At 37.2% G+C, this 17,937-nt stretch overlaps 1 protein-coding gene across 4 annotated transcripts in view; it reads left to right on the top strand.

Annotated features, from left to right (window-relative positions):
* The window catches only part of APP (amyloid beta precursor protein), a 265,420-nt gene that overhangs the window by 27,882 nt on the left and 219,601 nt on the right, over positions 1–17,937 (top strand).

Genomic DNA, 17,937 nt, shown 5'->3' with positions numbered 1-17,937 from the left:
TTTAGATCAAGCAGCCTTTTGCATCCTTCATAAGGTAAAGGATGGTTTTATGCACAATTATTTGATAATGAGTTACCTTTGAATTTAAGGTGTGTCTGCATGATAAAATGCATTCTTCTCAGGGCAAGAGGGTAGCACCATTAGTTCTTCTGTCCTTTCCAGTTACTTGATTTTGTGCATTAACATACCTTCTTCCCTACTTATTTCCGATCTTTTATGTACATTGCATTATGGTGTTTTTTTGTAGTTCAGGATATTGATCAGCCTTTCCTACCATACTAAAATGTACAGACTCAATCTAAAATCATGGTTCAAAGTAATATGACATCTACAGAAGTACAATTGACTTTTTCGTTTTTTGAGAGAGAGAGAGCATGGACGGGCAGAGGTAAAGGGAGAGGGAGTGAATCTCAAGGAGGTTCCAAGCTGGCCTGTGTGGAACTTGATCCCGGGACCTGAGATCATGGCCTAAGCCAATATCAAGAGTCAAATGCTCAACCAACTGAAAATACAGGTGCCCCTAAAAATACAGTTGACTTTTGAACAAAGGGGTTATGGTCACTGACCACCCTCCTAACCACCATGTAGTTGAAAATCTATATATAATGTTTGAGTCCCCAAAAACTAAACTACCAATAGTCTATTGTTGACTGGAAGCCTTGTCAATAACGTAAAAAGCCAACACATAGTTGGTATGCTCTAATATATACTGTATTTTAATAAGGTAAGCTAGAGAAAATGTTATTAAGAAAACTATAAGAAAAATACATTTACAGTACTGTACTGTGTTAATTGAAACAGAATTTTTGTATAAGTGGACCCATGAAATTCAGACTTGTGTCCAGTGGTCAACTGTATAAGAATGTCCTAATATTTCCCCACAGTCTGCATAAAGTTGCAAACACTCATTGCTTGCCAAGAAGGTAAACGATATAGTTGAAGAAAGTCTTCCTTTTCCCTTTCCTTGGATCAAATAGTAAGCAACCAAACCTCAGTTTGCTTTCTGAGTCATTTAGTCTTCCATTTTGTATTTGTAGTTGGTAAATATTGAGCAAGAGATACTGTAATGTATCCATTGGAAACTGTCTACTGACAAATTATTTATGAAATTGGGAGAATTTTTTTTTGGGGGGGAGAACGTTTTATACTCTTTTAATCCTTTGGTTTAATCCTATATTTTGATCCTTATAGCAAGCATAATAGTATTTGTGGTAGTTTACATAATCTGACAACCTTTCAAAGGGATTTAAATTTTTTTTTTTTAAATTTCAAAGAAATGTGTCATCCAGATTCAACAATTGATCACATTTTGTTCTTGTTTCAGCACACACACATAAACATTTTTTTTTTCTGTCGTGAATTTCAAGCATCATATCATTTTACCTGTATATACTTCTGGCCATAGGTTTCTAAATGGATTTGATGCAAGATTTTATAATTAGAGCAATGTAGACTAAGAAAAAGACCACTAGGTATTAGAAGTTTTACAAAATATATTATAGTTCTTATAAATTTCCAAAATATTCACTAGAGCCACAAGAAATACTTGGCCAACTCTCATTAAAGAGGAAAATAAGTTCCCTAGTAAGCCCTTTGTTTACAGAACAAATGTGTATTTTGTTTCATCAATAAAATCCTAGGGAAGGCCATGACTCATATCCACTAAATGAAAGACCAGAAATAGGATCTCTCCTGTCTTTTTATTTATCCCTGGGGTGGGTGACCAGAATATTTTTATATTACTGCTAAGTAATGTTTTAAGAACTATGACTTATTTAGAGTTTAGGATTATATTCTTTTTTTTTTCCTTTTGTAATTCTATCTATTGCTTCTAAGTAAGAGGTTATAGCTCCTAAAATTTATCTGGTTTTGCTCTCTTGTTTTCCTTTTTCACCCTCTGCAATTCTGTGATTCCTGGCAGGGAAAGGGTCCTGCTGGGAGTGTTTTCTTGTTATGATGACAAGCTGCCTCTCCCCAGGCCACGTCTCACCTACTTGTTTTGTGATAGTGAAAATTATCTTATAGCAACTTGAAACTGCTTCGAGTGTGATCTCTACTAAAAATTTTAGGTAGTATGATTGATATATAACATAAATTTCAGGTGTACAACATAACAATTCCATATTTTATATATTGCAAACGATCACCACACTAAGTCTGGTTAACACCTATCACCATACATAGTTGCAAATTTCTTCTTCTAATTATAACATTAGTCCAATTATAATACAGGGCATGGGTTTTCACTTGCAATAAAAAATAAAGTAACATAACCAATTTTTTTCAAACAAAAATATAGATTAAGTGGGACCTTAAGCTATAAAATTGGTTTTAAAAAGCTTGTTTGTTTTCATTGAAACTTTAAAAACCAGTGCCTTTGTTTTAGCTTCCTTTCAAATACTAAAGCACCTCTATGGAACCCCAGGGTTCCATAGGGGACAGTTTGAAAACCAGTTGTCTAAGGGGGCCAGTTTGTGGTTAATTGGGCGAAGATCATTGTAATCTCTTCATAGATCTAACAGTGAAAGACAGTGCCTTGAAGTCAGGACCAACACTTAACTTCTAGGTTAGAAATAAGCTAACCAGTCTGTGTTCTAGTTCATTATCTATCTTTAGGTTGTTCAAGGTTTAGATAAAAGGAAGTAATCAGCACAAATTATTGCAACAGCATTTCTTTAAAAAAAAAAAAAAGATTTTATTTACTTCAGAGAAAGAGCAAGTGAAAGAGAGAGAGAGCACGCACTAGTAGAGGGGGCAGAGGGAGAAGCAGACTCCCCGCTGAGCAGGGAGCCCACTGCAGGGCTCAGTTCCAGGACCCTGGGATCATGACCTGAGACAAAGGCAAATGCTTAACTGACTGAGCCACCCAGGCGCCTTCCAACAGCATTTCTGAAAATAGATTAGGTGGACTGAGGTAAACTCACTGCTCATTAAAAATACACATTTTGAAATTATTTATGAATCAGATTGTTGTAGATGTTGAAGAGAAATCATGGAGTTCAGACTTTTGCCTTATTCAAATGTCAGTTTTTCTTAGGGGGCCAGACATTGCAAAACCCTAACTTAGAACCTAAATAATTTTGTACACATTAAAAAATAGCATTCCTTAGAGCCTGATGGCATCAGGATAGAGTAGAATCATTAGAGTATATATTTGTTAAAGATCGATTGTGATTGGTGATTGCGTATCGTGTGTGTCGTGTGTGTGTGTGTGGTGAGGGGGTTGTGTGGGGGGTATGGGGGGTAGTATATGGGACGTGTGCATGTGTGGGGTGGGTGAGTTTGGTGCGTGGAAGTGCATTAGGTATGTGGAGGCATGTGTGTACATGTGTGTTTCTCATTCAGACATAGTGGGGGAGTGCAGGATGAGAGGAGCACAGACATGCATATGACAAAAGGTTTTTTTTTTTAAGATTTATTTATTTTTAATTTATTATTATTTTTTTTTTTTTTTTGAGAATGAGAGACAGCACAAGTGGGAGGGAAAGAGAATCTCTAACCGACTCCATACTGAGCGTCAAGCCTGACAGGGCTCAATCTCATAACCCTGAGATCATGACCTGAGCTGAAATCAAGAGTTGGATGCTCAACCTCATGCAGCACCCAGGCACCCCAACGAAACTTTTAAAAGACAATTCCAGAACAATTCCAGAAATTCCTACCTCTTGTTTCCTCTATTGCTTCTTCCTAGTATGTATACAAAACACTCTTGGTTTTGTGAAATTGGGAAGATAGAAGCCTAGGATAAGGAGGTAAAGGCAGGCAAAGGCTGTTAGACCTCCAGTGTCTTCCAGGGAAGGCTTGCACTTAAAATCTGATGGAAGACTCTCCATTTGGCAAATGAAGATACTTCAGAATGAATTTGAGACGATAGCGGGTATGTTGGCTTCTCCAAGTAGTTTGTATTTTTCTTCATGTATTAGTGTGGAAATTGAAAATGAAAATTTTGGGTGGTTTAAAACAAGGGGGTGGTTGGAGTTTGGAGTGGTTGGATTGAATTTGCATTGAATTCAGGAGAAAACTCTTCTGGTTTTGAATATTTTTTTCATGGTTCTATGGTTACTAGTTAGGAAGCGGTAGAAAATTAAATGATTTCCACTGATACGAACTTGAATGTCCTTGAGTTAACAGGAAGTCTTGCATCCCAGGAGACTGCTTTCAGCCCCTGTAAGTTTTCTGATAGATTGGAGAAGTCTTGAATCCTGGCTAAGAAAGTCTGGTGCTGCTCCTGCAGAGATAGTAGTAATATTCATGAGTTTTACCTTCTTGATGAGCTAAGAATTTAAGAAGGTAATTCTAATCCTGGTTTTATCTTTGGCTTGCTATCTGATTATGCACAAAGCATAATTATAAGGGATGGTATCCCTCGCCACCTATTCAGTAGCAATTGTGTGAGTTCTTTAAAAATACTGGGGGAGAGGTGCCTGGGTGGCACAGTCATTTAAGCATCCTTTCGGCTCAGGTCATGATCACAGGGTTATGAGCATCTGATTCCACGCTGAATGTGGAGTCTGCTCGAGATTCTCTCTCTCTCTCCCTCTCCCTCCCTCTCTTGTAAAGAAATAAATAAAAATATTTTTAAAAATACTGGAGAATGGGCACTGTCATACATTCAGAGAGACCTGAGAAAATGTCAAGATGGGGGATGATTTTGACTGAGAATCCTATTGAGAGTGGAGTGGTGAAATTTATTAGTCTTACTTTAGATATTTGGCAACGCTTAGGTTCTAAGAAATACCAGATAGCTTTACTTCAAGAAAATAATCAGTTATGCTTTTTTGGGGAATCATTCTAAATCGTGTGTTAAAGACATAGCCTCATTCTGAATCTTACAAGATTTTTATTTATATATTCATGAGAGAGAGACGCAGAGACATAGGCAGAGGGAGAAGCAGGTCTCTATGGGGGCCGATGCAGGATCCCAGGATCCTGGGATCCTGGGATCACAACCTGAGCCAAAGGCAGACCTTATTCTGAATTTTGACTTATTCACAGTAAATTCTACAGTGTAATCATGGGAAATTATTATTATTACCATTCTGAGACAAAGGGGTGGAAACTGAAGCCAACAAATGGGTGGCTCTGCACTGTCTCCTGGAATCACACTTAGAAAATTGCTGTGAAAAGCAAATTGTTTTTAAAAGAAAAGTGTTCACACGTTGTGTTAACTAACAAGAGCTGAAAATTCCCATTGGAACAATTTCAAGAGTGGATTTTTTCTTTTTTAATTTTGCTTCAGAAAATAGCCTCCATCCTGTTCCTCCCCCATGTCACTTGATTACCTGTTTGAGTTAATTCTCTGCTTTGTTAAGCTGACTTTTAAATGATTAAAGCATCTAAGGCTGTCGTATTTGCAGATATTAATAATACTAATGATTTTATATTCTCAGTACTTTTTTATGTTTAGGATGTTGCTTAGAGTATGTAAAATAATGGGTGAGAATTTGAAACAGATATATGTAAATAATCATAGACGGGAAAACATCACTTTTCCTTTAAATAATATTCTTCAACACCTTGGAAATTCCTGCAAAGAAATTCCAGCATCAGAGAAGTTAGTATGGAAGCTTGAATGTCATTTTGCAGATGTTTGAAATCAGTCATTAACCAAGTTAAGTTCCAGATCAAAGCCAGGCAGAGAGATTTATTTATTATCTAGGCAGCCAAAACATCTCTATCTTGATGCAGGAAAATCTTCTTGTATTAGTTCTGATTGGTTTGATACTGAAAAGGGAGCATTTTCCTTTATTCTAATTGTTAATCAGCTCTAATGGCCAAAAAGCTGTGGAACAAGATTGTACATCTAATCCATGATTTAATGATTAATTTCCCCAGTAATTGTAATGAATAATTAAGACACTCAGACTTCATCTAGCATCACACAAACATTAGGTGAGTCCTAAAATCAAAATGTCATGACAAGTGTGTTAATAAAAATTGCATATGCAATATTAATAGTTTCCTTCTGATTACTCAGGAGCTGTCAGATTTATCTTTTTGATGTCGAGCTTTACCAGTGAAGTGTATGTATATAGTGAACTTCTAGTGTAGAATACATGAACTCAGAAATCACGCATTTCTTTACTATCTTGTATCAAATAAATCCAGTTTTTAATGCATTTTTGCTTTTGGGGGTCTTTGCACTTAGATTTTAATATAGGCACTCAAGGGGTTCTTTTGAGAGTGAACACAAATGATTTTCCTTAGAAATCACTTTAATGGGCAACTGGCTGGCTCAATCGGAAGAGCATGAGACTTTTGATCTTGGTGTCTTAAGTTCCAGCCCCATATTGAGTGTGGATATTACTTGAAAATAAATAAACTTTTAAAAATTACTTTAAAACTAAAAATACCGTATTTGGTAACACAATTTCTTGGGTTTTTTAAAACTCAGTTGAAGTAACCAAATATTTGTGTGTTCTTTGGGCAAGCACTATACCAGTGAATTTAAGGACTTACGGAGATAAATATTTGCTGTGGATGCTAAACCAATATCCAGGTAATAAGGCAGGTATCTTATACTGCATAATAGAAAATATATAAAGTTCTGCCGTTAGATAAGGAGTAAGAGAGATTTTTATTTTAATGTGGGGGCAGACTAAAATTAATTACTTAAAGAGGGATGACTTTTATATCTTGGACTTTTAAAGTCTTAATCCAGTGCACTGGGGCCTTGTAGATTTTAGTTTAATGAGTTTTAGTTTGCTGAATTATGTAATGGGTGCAAGGTGCAGGTTTCATTATGAGGCTGAGCTAAAATCAGAATTAAGGCATATGGCATATATAATATTACTTAAACATTTTTTTCCCATTACATGGAGTCCTTTCTGGTGAGCCTCAAATGCCATATATGAAGCAGGGACTTCTTACCATGACAAGGCAGTTTTTTTCTTGAGTTTGTTTTAACTGTCCCTATTTACAAGATTAATTCTTTATCTAGTGGCAGAGCTTGACTGATCAGTTGTCATCAAAAGACTAGATGGATATTTTGTTTATTGGTAGCTGTATAATATATTGAGGGGTTTGTTTTAGTAATTTTCCTTGTTTTAGAAAACGACATCTGGGTGAAAAAAAAAACCCTTATTAATTCACACTAACTGTGTAATGTAGAGCCTCATCTGTAATAAATTGAGTGTCAAATTTGAGTTTTGTGATTCATGATTCTGAAGATTTGAGATGCCAAACTATGCTTTCAACCATATCATGTTATATATAACTGTTATATAATCTCACTGATGAGATCAGTTAGGTGGATCTCTTAGATAGTTTGAATTAGATATTCAAATCAGTTGTCAATAAATTAGGCTTTGTAATTTAGAGCAGCTTGTTATAATTGGGTGTTTTTCTGTTATTACTGAGTAGCCTGTTTTGGCTATAAAATATTATCCCTCAATGCTTGAATTTTACATAGCACAGTAAACATTTTCTTTTTTCCTTTACGATTTAAGCATGCCTCCATTGCACAATTGATGTCTCTGCAAAAGTTTAATAATTTGTTTTGGCTTCGTAAAAGGAGCCAACAAATATTTTGAGTGACTGGTTGAATCTGTGGTTCTAGACCCAATTGTCTTTAAGAGGAAAAAAAAGTTTATAGAATCACAGTGGGGGAAGCCCTGGTGGCTCAGCAGTTTAGCGCTGCCTTCAGCCCAGGGTGTGATCCTGGAGACCCGGGATCGAGTCCCAAGTTGGGCTCCCTGCGTGGAGCCTGCTTCTCCCTCTGCCTGTGTCTCTGCTTCTCTCTCTCTCTCTCTCTCTGTATGTCTTTCATGGATAAATAAATAAAATCTTTAAAGAAAAAAAAAAGAATCACAGTGAACTATAAAATGGTTTACATTTTGCTAGAAAACCTTGGTGTTCCTTGAGTAAATAATGAAGTGTTTTACTTTATGGGCCTTTTCACTACTTTATTGATAACATAAATTTATATTACCCAGGAATAGGTGTGCTCAAAGGAAAAGAATAGAATTTATCTTAGTAGGGAACTCGCATCTCAAAGATGGTTTGGGCTGTTTTAAGTAGATTTTGTTTTTCCCTGCTTTTCTGTGGTGGCGAGGGAGGAAGGAAGGGAACACTTACTACTAAAAATATGAATTGCTAAGTAGAAGTAAAGTCTTTTTGTTTGGGTGTTAAAGCACACATATTTGTGCTGTCCAGACCTGACACATTTAGAAACAGGAATTTGCCTGTAGCATAATCTTAGCCAAACAGTTTAGTCATTCCTCAATATTTTAATGTTACAGAATGCCCTGTAGAATATTCTGAATACCCGAAGCAGCTTTTTTCTGAGGATTTTGGGTATTGTAAAACATGGAGAGATGTAGGATTTGCAGAGCCTGTACCTAAAATTCAATGAGAATTGTTAGTTGGTCTGTTTCAGCTTCACTATTGTCATGGGCAAGCCTGTCTCCTTGTGAAGAGAGTCTTTGTTCTTTCCTGCAGAAGTTTTGTCATTCCTTGAAACATCAATGCAGTGCCACCTCCAGAGAAACAACACTGCCAGTCTTCAAACAGAAACTCAAAACGAGAAGGTCTTCTTTCATAGATGTTTTAAGCTTTAAATCAAATTTGTGAATAACCAGAGGACCTAATTAGAGCATTTTATTAAAAAAATTCTTCTGTGTTTTAAACATAACAGATAAGGCTAGTTATTTGTTATTATAATGTCTGGTTTTGCTTCTGAATGTAACCTTCATAGGAATTACAGTCTCTGTTCATTTCTAATGGGAAGTATCATCAGTCTGGCTTTCATGTGACATCGAACACTTTATTGCCTCTTTAATTTTATTTTTTGTTTTTTAAGATTTTTATTTGTTTGATTGAGAGAGAGAGCATGAAAACAGGGACAAGAGTCCCCGATGAGCAGGGAGCCCAATGAGGGGCTCAATCCCAGGACTCTGGGATCATGACCCAAGCTGAAGACAGACTGAGCTACCCAGGCAGCCCCACCCTCCCTTTTTAAATTATTACTTCTTTATAGTGAAAATGAGTACAACCATTCAATGTGATATTTAATTAAGGAAAACAGTATTTAAGAAACAGTTAAGTTCTGGGTATTATGTTAATTAATTTTTTACTTACTGGTGCTTTTTGTATTTATCACCATAGTTGAACTCCCCAATATCATAAGACAATGTATAAAGATCTCTAACGGTCTTCTAAAGACCTTTCCTTTATGGAAAAGAAAATCTAATTCAGGAATCAGGCTGAGTTCTCTTTCACTTGTGTGAAAATAAGAAAATCAAGGGTTATTTGTATTCTCTATTGTGATGTCAGTAGTTCATGCTCCGTGTTGTGGAAACAAAAGCATTAATTTTTTCAACTCTTGGTTATGTGCTTTTAGTTTAGAGTTAGGGCATGGAGAACTTCTGCCTTTTCGAGATTTTTACCCCTCATTATTTTTACTTAGTATCACATTGTTGAATTTTACAAATGTGATATTGGAATCCAGGGATGTGATTTCAGGGTTTGCAGTCGTCATCAGCCATCTCACATTCATTTCATTAAATGAAAATCCAATTTTACTTGTAATAAGCCACATTGATTAAGTTTACCTGTATAGTTTAAAAGACTAAAGTCCTAGAATTTCACACTGTATTGGAAGCTTATGAACTTCTTGATTTTTATTTTTTTGTGCATTTCTAAATGCCCGTGATTTGCTTTTGAAATATTCTGGTGGGGGGCACAGTTATTCTTATCATCTGTTTTCTTGCTCTGCATGCTGCATGTCATGTAATTATTGTGCCTAGAGCCAGAACTGATGCTTTTATTATCCTAAGTTCTGTGGGCACTTGGTGACACTCCCTGCCCTGATTCCTCCCCTCCCCTTTTTTATAAATGATTTTATTATTTGGAGAGGGAGAGAAAGCATGAGTGGGCGTAGGGCAGAGGGAGAGCAAGAATCTCAAGCTGACTCCACACTGAGCATGGAGCCCAGTGAGGGGCTCAATCCCCTGACCCTGAGATCATGACCTAAGCTGAAAATCAAGAATAGGACCCTTAACCAATGGACCACCCCCTGCCTCGGGCACCCCACTGTTGTTCCCTGTGAGACTTCTTTTTGGTTTTATTTATTTTGATTTACTCAAAATGACCTGGTTACATTTTGCTTGGCCATTCATTTCAAATATCTTAGCCTGTTTTTCAAATTCCGTTCCAAAAATGTTAAATGTGCTACATTAGAAGACTTCCATGGCCAAATGCATTTGGGAAACTTGATAGAAAAAAAATTTAAACTGGCTTCGTTATTATAGGATTTTCACAAAGCCTTTCAGATACATCTCAAAGGGTCCATTTCCCACATGTGTTTGACAAAAGAATCACCCCTTCCCCTTTGCCGCAGGGAATAACTGTTAACATCTCTTGGAAACTGGTTTTGAGAACACTGATTTAGGAATTAAATGAGGCATGTTTTAAACATGTCTTAAACTCCACCAAGCCCTTTGGAGTCTATATTACTTAGTGATTAATAACACTGGTATGAGCTTGCAACAAAAAAAATGTCTCATGTAAGAGAAGTTCTCCTTAAAGAAATGTATTGAATACATTGTGACTAAGCAAATCAAAAATTATTGACATCTTGCAATGCGCTCTAGCTCCTTCACTCAGTTTAGAATCCTTGTCAATCACTAATGGTAAACTATCAGAGTGGACTTCATGAACCTTACAATACACACTTTAAACCTGCATTATTTAAAATATCTTAGATGGCTCAAAAATACTGTGTCAACTTGGTGAGTCAGATCTGCCTCACTGAGCTTGCAGGTTGTGACTGGGAATGATGGCACTGTGTCCTTACTAGTGTATCTCTCTTAGAAACAACTTGGCAGGCAGATATCTTGCAGATAAATGAGGAAAGATGGTCTATTTCAAGTGGCATAAGACAGTCTTTAAACCAAGTATGTCATAATCTGGTTATACAGTCAGTGTTTTCTTTAGAGCAGAAAATCCTCTCTGAGGATTCCTGAATAAGGAGCAGACGTCTTTGTGGGGTTAGCTCTCAGGGGATATCAAGTGCTGTATTTTCATGAGTTCAGTTTCTCAGGATGTCTCTGGAAGCTCCCACACCGGAATTCCTTCTTTCTTCCTGCTAAATCCAAGCAGAGTCAATTTGATTAGCTCTTTTTTTTTTTTTTTACAACAAATGACCTGCTATCCATTTTATGTATATTGTTGAATTTTAATCTCATAATAAACCTATGTGAGGAGGTGTTATTATATCTATTTTAGAGATGAAGGAAATCAAGAGTTAAAGAGTTTCCCTCCAAGCAGCTGGTTAATAATACAAGAATTTGACCTCTCGGGCAGCCCTGGTGGCTCAGCGGTTTAGCGCCACCTTCGGCCCAGGGTGTGATCCTGGGGACCCAGGATCGAGTCCCACGTCGGGCTCCCTGCATGGAGCCTGCTTCTCCCTCTGCCTGTGTCTCTGCCCCTCTCTCTCTGTGTGTGTCTCTCTGAATAAATAAATAAATTAAAAAAAAAAAAAAAAGAATTTGACCTCTCCCTTTTGATTTCAAGGTTCATATTGGTACCTTCAGGTGTGGGCTCCCTCATCTGAACCATCTGTGAGCTCCTTGAAGTCTTTAGAGATAGAGATGGAGATTTATGGGTACAGATACAGTACATGAAGAAGTTTCTGGAAACTTTTTTTTTAGTCATGTATTTTCTTAGGACTTTTGATTTATGTAAACTGCTAGCATCTCAGGAACAGATGATCTAGTTGGATTTCTTGGTCTTGGAACCCTTGTAATGAGTGCATGATCCTGCAGCCTTGTTAGTTTGACTTACCACCTCTTTTGTGTTTGTTTGTAGGTTGGATAAAACTTTCAAGACTCTTAATTGTTAGGTTACTGTTATAGATTGACCCATGGGGAGTTAATACATTATTTTTAAATTATTGTAAATAAAACAATACTGGGCCCATCTTGAGTGGTATGTTTTATCATGCATTATGTTAATAACTTTTGGTATTCTAAGTATCTTTTAGAAATTACAGAGATCTCTTTTTGTATTTGTGGAAGGCAGGTGTATTTTGTAGAACTTAACATAGTTGTGCTTTTTTACATTTTCAGTTGAATTAGTTATTTCAGTGTTCTGGGAGATAACCTATTTGGTTCAACCAATAGTTGAGCACCAGTATTATTTTACCTTTTATCCCAGAAATGTAGAGATGAGGAAGGCATGACTCTTTCACCCTGAGGAAGAGGCTAGGTTAAGTGTTTTCAATCTAGGTGCACTATTGACATTTTGAGCCAGGTAATTCTCAGCTGTGGGAGGCTGGGAGAGGCTACCAGGTACATGGTGGTGTGTTTAGTATTAGTAACAGAAGCAACACCAAAGTTGTGACAGTTGGCTTTCCCGAGACCCATAAACCTCTACCTAGAAATACTTCATGGAGCTCAAAATGCAAGGTGACTCATGATCCATGTGGGTTAAAAAGCTTTACCTGGTGGAGATCACTGCATAACTGAACAGCACTGGCAAGACTAGTGCCAAGTTAAAGCAGCTTTTTACTAAAGATTGGCTGTGCTTATAAAAGAAAGAGACTGCATGTGGATATTTGAGAGTTTACCTTTATTAGGCGAGAGTAGTCTCATGTTAGGTGTTCCTCATGTCATTCCCTCTTTAGAAAAAAGCCACGCCTAAAGAACACGTTCTAGCAAATCTGAAAAGGTACCTCCATTCTAATTACTTAAAATTCTTATTATTTAGAGTTATATACCATGAACAACTGCAGTAATGTAGGAAGCCTGAGTCTACATGCTATCATGTATGTGTGTGTGTGATCACAGCTGTGTACTTCTCTTGGTTTATTTGAACAAATTTGTTTTTAAAGCTCAGCCTATGTAAACAGCTCATGGTTAGATTTCTTGGTAGAACTTAAATCTTTGCCACACAGTATAATGCTTCTCTTCCGCAAGGGCAGGGTATGGTCTGTATTGCATATTTTCCCTCTATTTTAGGGCTTATCCCTCTATACAATGTCAGAAAGATTTCCCTGTGGCTCAGGAATGGGTTAGTGATGCAAGATTCTAGATCATTCTTTACCCAGGTTACATAGACACAATATGCCATGACATAACAGCAGTCCTGTACAGATCTATTAAACATCTGCTAGTTTTGAAAATGAAAAGAATTCCCCATCACTCAAAGTAATGAAATGCAGATAGATTGATCAACTATATGGTTACAACAACTCCTGGTATGATGTGGGGCCCCTGGAGATGATGGCAGACTGGGATGTGTGCTGATAAATCAGGGAAGTGGTGACTAGAGTGACTCTTTTCTTTCCATTCCATTGTAATGAACTCAAAATCTCTAGCAGGATGCATTCTGAGACTTGTTGCTGTCAGCTGGCCAGGTCCTGCAGATTCCTTCCCCTGCCACCAGCACCCTACGTGGTCCCATCATTAAAATTCACAGGCCTCAGGGCTCTCCGCTTCTATTTTTATTTTCTCCCTTCGCTGCTCATTTTTCTGCTGGTGCTTAAGCTCATGCTGTGTTCTTGGCCATCCATTTCTCCCCTTTTCCTGCACCCCAGGTTCGGTTTCTCCATTATGCATGGTAGGCACAGTGCTTTGGGCCTATGATGCTTTTAGGGGCCCATGAAAATGTTTCCATTTTAATTTCTTTTAAAATCAGAAGAAAAAGACTATAATAATGAATATATGCTAATGAATCTAGCCTGAATTACAGTCCCCTTTATATCACCACAACTTTAACATATTAATTCTAATTTTTTTAGAGAGCAAAGGATCCACAAAAGAAGGTCAAGTGCCCATGCGATCCCTTCATACACAGATGGGATATTGCTCTCTGTGAAATATGGCCATAGCTCCCCTTGGCTTTGAACATTTTTACAAACTCAAGGTCATTTATACTTAACCCTGTCTTCTTCCTTTCACATGTACTCTCCCCACACTCATGCCATGTACATTTTCTATTCTGGTCTTTGGTCTGCCTCTTCCCTGCCAACTTTCATCCATCTCTTCCTCCTCCAAATCAAACCAGTCACTGCTTTGTCACTTTAGTGGGGCCTCCTGAGTTTTTGTCTCCATCATTCTGTGTCCATGAAGTGAGTGATGTTTGGGTCACCCCTGTGCCCCCAGGCTTGAATGTGTTCTATACCTGGGAAATGTTTATCTTCATATAAGGGATCAAGCCAGAACTTTGCTGAAACTTAACCCAGGAATCAAACTCTGAAATCTTCTCTGTTAGACGTGAGAAGGACAAGTGTTTGATAGCTATCAGCATGTGCTGTTTAGCTTAGCTGTTCAACAAAATAGTTTCTGTCTCTTCCTTGTAATATTTTCAGGTGTATTTTTTTACACTAGCCTTCACTTTAGGTGTCTGGTTACCCTGAAATCTCTGAGAATCAGTTTCTTACTGCTGAGGGCTCTCAGCTGCAGGAATGTTTTAAATAGTTGGTTGAATGTTTTATTAAAGGAGTCTGGCCGCCCACACTGCTTCTGCAAATCTTGGAGTCTGGTAAGACAATCCGATTTTTTTTAAACACTGCCTGAATTGCAAAATAATGGTCCTCTCAGGAATGTATTACCAAAAGTCAGGAAATTAATAGTGAAGGTTATTCAGTCATGTAGATCACAAGCCACCTTGCTTTTTGCACCATGTTGGTTTTTTTTGTTTTTGTTTTTGTTTCCTCAGAAGAGCCTGAGGCCTTCAAACAAGTCAGGCTATAGCTGGTATTTGGAAGTTGGTATAGACAGGGTTGTGGGTGCTGTATTTTCTTTTCTCTGCATTAGGAAATAACTCTCTTGGTGCCACAGTAAAAGAAAGTCCCACAGGTATGTAAGTTGGAATTTATTTTGTATTGTTCCATGCCTTTGTCAATGATTATATTTTGTACATGTTGGTTATTATCGTTACTGTTTCTCATGCCAGGCATTCCCTAATGCTTTCTATAAATGTTTGTTGACTGCTTGCAGTGGAAGAAAGAGAGGCAAGTACAAATGACCATGCAAGGTCTCAAGTAGACAGTGAAGTACTGATGGTTCAGCTTATGTCTTTGAAACTTCAGGATTGAAAGAAATGAAAAAACAGTACTTTTGAATTTGGATCTTTTCCTAGGCTAGCAATCTGTGGTACAGTCTTGTCTCATGGTGCTGGGTGGCTGTAGCCAGCCACAGCTCCCGGAGTAAACAATGCGATCACCAGCGTAAACAACCAATATCCTGACAACCATTCTGTTTTTTTGCTTTTAGTACCATGTTTAAGCAATTACATGAGGTATTCAACACTTTTTTTTATAAAGTTGGCCTTCTGTTAGATGATTTTGCCCAACTGTGGGCTACTGTGTTAGCACATTCAAGGTAGGCTAGGCTAAGCTATGATGTTCAGTAGGTTAGGTATATTGAATGCATTTCTGACTTAAGATATTTCTAGTTAATTATGGATTGAACAGGATGTAACCCCATTGTAAGTCTGAGAAGATCTTTAACTCATCTTGTTTGCAAAGACTGGGAATCCTTGTTCATACTCTTGAAGTGTGTAGACATTATGTTTTCTTCTAGCCTAACAAGATAAAACTTAGATGAATACCTACAGGTGGTACCATCAACTGCATCCTCATAGTAATAGCACCCCACATACTTTTACCGTTGTCACTTTTCAGATTGCCTTCATTTAGATCATATCTGTGCCCCTTAATGACCAGTTGGTTCTCTTCTTACTTAAAGATAAAGAAGCTAAGATTCAGCTTTTATGTCACTGAAATTGACATTAGAACTAAGTGAAAATGAGGGACACCTGGGTGGCTCCAATGGTTGAGCGTCTGCCTTCAGCCCAGGGCATGATCCCAGAGTCCCAGGATCGAGTCCCACCTGGCACCTGCTTCTCCTCCCTCTGCCTATGTCTCTGCCTCTCTCTGTGTCTCTCATCAATAAATAAAATATTTTTTTAAAAAAGTGAAAATGTAAGACCCACAAATATAAATATTCTTTTATTCTTGGTCTTCTATTGTTTCTGGAACTTTTTTTTTTTTTTTTTTTTTTTTTTTTTTTAATGTAGCCAAGAAAAAGGAAATAGCTTCTTCACTGCTACCTCCCTTCAGAATTTTTTTTCTTCTAGTATTATAGTCTGTAATAGTCTTTATTCTCATAGGAAAGGCAATTTGAACTATTCTTATTGTGAGTCTATAGCTTCAGAAAGGGAAAGCTTCTTTGAGAAATGGCTTGGTGCCTTATTGAAGAAGGATAATCTGCTTCTGCTTATCAAGCCTATAGCCTGAAACTTAAACCTTGAGTACTCTTCAGTGTTGTAACCCTGAAGGAAAAGAAACAATCTTGGCTTACACTAAAAGTGATAAGTTAACAGAATACAATTTGAACAATGAGCAGGAATGCTGTTTGAATGTTATCATAGATTCTTCACATCAACATAATACTCACTCTGAATTTCTACTACATTTGCAAAGCAGTTTTCTCCTATACCAAAAGTCCTAGTACTAAAAACAAAATAGCATGAGAGTTTCAAGCAGACAAGAAAAGTAGATGACAGGTAAATATTATGTGACTTTGAAAGGAAATAAACCAAAGAACACAATGTAAATATCCTGTCTGCATATTAAAAATAATGCACTTCAAAAAAATAAAAATAAAAAAAAATAAAAATAATGCACTTCATGTTCCCTTCTGAAATAGTTCTACAGTTATTCTAAAAATAGAAAGTAAAGTTTTAAGATCGTGAATTCTTTGATGCCACTTGACGTATAGATACTTGAACCCCATATAACATGCTCATTTATAGTATTTTTTGGTCCAACAGACTATAGGTGGTTTCTTACCTATGGGTAAATAGAAAGTGTATGCATATGTGTGTATATATGAAGAGATATAAACGGTAGTAAATAGTAAATATCTGAATTCCTTTGTCTCGATTAACTTTCGTGAATTCTTCTATTCCCTCTTCTTTCCCTTCCTGCTTGCCTAGTGTCCTCTGAATGTGACTTGCTTTAAAATTTGTTCAAAAACTTTTTCATAAAATTTGTTAATTATCATTCTTCTAGTTATGATCTTCCTTGTTCATTGGAAACAATCTATTAATGGCAAGGGTCAGTTGGTACCATTTTATAAGACACAAACTCATGGACCCATGCTAAAACATACAAGTCCCTTAAATCTGGCTACTAGCTTAAACTGCTCCACCTCAAGCTAGTAGGAAATCAAATGGAAATGACTTCCTAGAGAGGTTAACAGGGCTCTGAAGTTGATGTGTACATCCCTGCCCCCCTCAGAGCTGCTCTGAGATCTTAAGGTACATTGAAGGGACAGTATTATATCCTAACAGCAAAATGTGTATTTTTGTAAAGGTGTCTAATCTTGGAAGCATTTTCATGCCATTTTAGTACTAGAAATTATAAAGCTATTAAAGGATATGGATAGTCTGTAAGGTACTAGGCCCCAAAATGCATATTTTTCTAAGGGTGTCTAACCTTGGAAGCATTTTGTACCATTTTAGTACTAGAAATTGAAAGCTATTAAATTAAAGGATGTGGATAGTCCATAAGATACCAGGGCCAAATATGTATACTGGCACCTTCACTGCGGACAGTCTAAGACTAGGGAATCCCATTACCCATCTCTCCCCATTTTAGCCCTACTTGTCTGTCCGCCTGTGTTGAGTTCATAGTGCCCTGGTAGAGGCTGTCAAAGAAAGTAGGGATGAATTTCTGGGATGACAAAGGATAGAGGAATATGCCCATTTTTCCCCCTAGTCCAAGTCATATGGGTAAATCTAGGGTGCCGATGTGTGGGTATGGCCCTCCTGTACATATCTTCTAATTAAATGATAAACTGGCTCCATTTATAAACCCACTATCTCTTCTGGAAGCTTGCATTCCATTTTATCACCCCAGCTACAGTTTGTTCAAAAACTTCTTGTTGTCTTCTCCCCATCTAATGATCCCTTGGGACTGTTTCTCCT

The sequence above is a fragment of the Canis lupus genome, chromosome 31 (genome assembly GCF_011100685.1).
Source record: "Canis lupus familiaris isolate Mischka breed German Shepherd chromosome 31, alternate assembly UU_Cfam_GSD_1.0, whole genome shotgun sequence".
Classification (NCBI taxonomy): domain Eukaryota; kingdom Metazoa; phylum Chordata; class Mammalia; order Carnivora; family Canidae; genus Canis; species Canis lupus.
Note: the sequence above shows the minus strand (reverse complement) of the source record. Positions and strands in the feature narration are given on the sequence as shown.